Genomic DNA, 2,062 nt, shown 5'->3' with positions numbered 1-2,062 from the left:
TACTCTATATGAAAGCATCTAGAAAGGGAAAATGTCCTCAAAGACCATCGAGAAGAATCAACACTAAGGTTTTTCCTAAATGGAGGTAACATGCCATTACTCTCTCCCTGGGATGTGGTTTAGCTCCCACCCCAACCTGCCCAGTGTACCTGAGGGCAGATCAGCCAAACACCAAACACTGCACACTGCTGTTCTTTGCTGTCACAAGTAGCTTGAAAGCAAAGGCTTGTAAGACCTTCTTCTGAGTCTATCATTCTGCTATCTTATCTTTTCTGAAAAAAAAATCTTTATTTTTTAGTGTTGCTTTTTCATATAGGCAGATATCTTTCTTGGAAAGACATTTTATTCGGAGTTAGCCTCTGCAGAATAAAAAATTAGGCAATTTAAAAAGATTGCTATTACTTCTTCAAAACAGATAACTTAAACAGATAAGCCATGAGTTATACATATATATATATATATTTAAAATATATGTATATATATTTTAAAAAGCAATTACCATCTGCCTGGTAAAAAAGAGTAACTCTGTTGGGATTGAGTTTTATTATGTAGTTTTATAATTAGGATGCCTTCAAACAGAATAATGTCTTTATTAGAATTCATGAAGAACAGCTAATATTTTTCTTTTCAAACTCACTTTATAAACATTGTTTTGGTTTTCAGATAGAGGAATTTAGAATATAGAATGTTGTCTTGTAAAACAAAGCAATTTTGGAAATACACATATATTTTGAGAGGTGGAGAAACCACTCAAGTTGAGTATGGATCCTTTTTGATAAATATTAGTCACTTGACTCACATCAAATGTGTATGTTGAATGACCTGCTTAATCCAACCACCAGGGCCAGTTCTTGGTTAACTGAGAAATGGGTGGGATCCAGCCTTTATTTCTACCCCATGGTCCTGTTTCCCCTTCCCTCCCGCACAATTCCTCCAGGCACTTTGTTTGGCCTGTTCCTGACCCCGCCCACTTATGTTTTCTGTACTTGAAAATGGTGCCATCTTTGACCCATAGTCTCACTGCTGCCTGAGATGTCCTCACTCACCTTCCTCAGTTCCCTGGACTCCTCAATCATGTATATGTGAGCATGGTGGGGATGAGAAGAGGGGAATGTGTTAACTCTCCTCTCCCCATACATACATTCACAATTTCCCCCTGTCTCTCCTCCCAATTCATATATTGAAGACCTAATACCTAATACTCCTCAGAATATGATTGTATTTGGAGATAGGGCCAGGGGTGGTTAATGTAAAATGAGATTGTAGGGATGGGGCCTTACTTCAGCATGACTGGTGTCTTTAGAAGAGGTGATTAGGACACAGACATGCACAGAGGGAAGACCATGTGAGGATGCAAGAAGAAGACAGCCATCTTCAAACCAAGGAGAGAGACCTCAGAAGAAACCAGCCCTGCTGACACCTTAATTTCAGACTTTCAGCCTCCAGAATGGTGAGACAATGGCACTTTGTTATGGCCCCAGTAAACAAAAACAGCCCCCTCCCCAAAGAAGTTTGTTGATTCAAATGAGTCTACATTTGTGCACTCACAGGGGAACAGCTTGGAGCATGGACTCCTTGTCTTTTTAAGACAGCTGTAGCTTCTATGTTCTTCTCCAGCAAGCTTGGGAAGCACTAGAGAACAAATTGTATTTTTCCTAAAAACACTATTGTGTATGCTGATAAGGTATCAGACCACAATGGTCTTTCAGACCTTACTATATGGAATTATCTCTTAGTCACACTGTGCCCTCCCTCACAACCCCTCACACAGAGAGACACACATTTAAGCCCCAGCCCCCGACGGATCACCTGCTTTCTGTTTTGCTGGTACCACTGGTAGCTTCCCCTTGGGCTCACCCCAGGGTGTGGGGCTGAAGTGGTAGGTGAGCCCCCAGATGGAGCCTGGGACAGGTGTGAGAAGGAGGAGAATAGGGGAGCTGAGTCCTACAGGACTGTCTTCATCCCTCTACTTGAAAGCACATTATTTTAACAGCTAGTTTTTTGGTTTTTTTTTTTTTTTGTATTTTTCTGAAGCTGGAAACGGGCAGAGACAGTCAGACAG

The sequence above is a fragment of the Saccopteryx bilineata genome, chromosome 1 (assembly GCF_036850765.1).
Source record: "Saccopteryx bilineata isolate mSacBil1 chromosome 1, mSacBil1_pri_phased_curated, whole genome shotgun sequence".
Lineage (NCBI taxonomy): Eukaryota > Metazoa > Chordata > Mammalia > Chiroptera > Emballonuridae > Saccopteryx > Saccopteryx bilineata.
Note: the sequence above shows the minus strand (reverse complement) of the source record.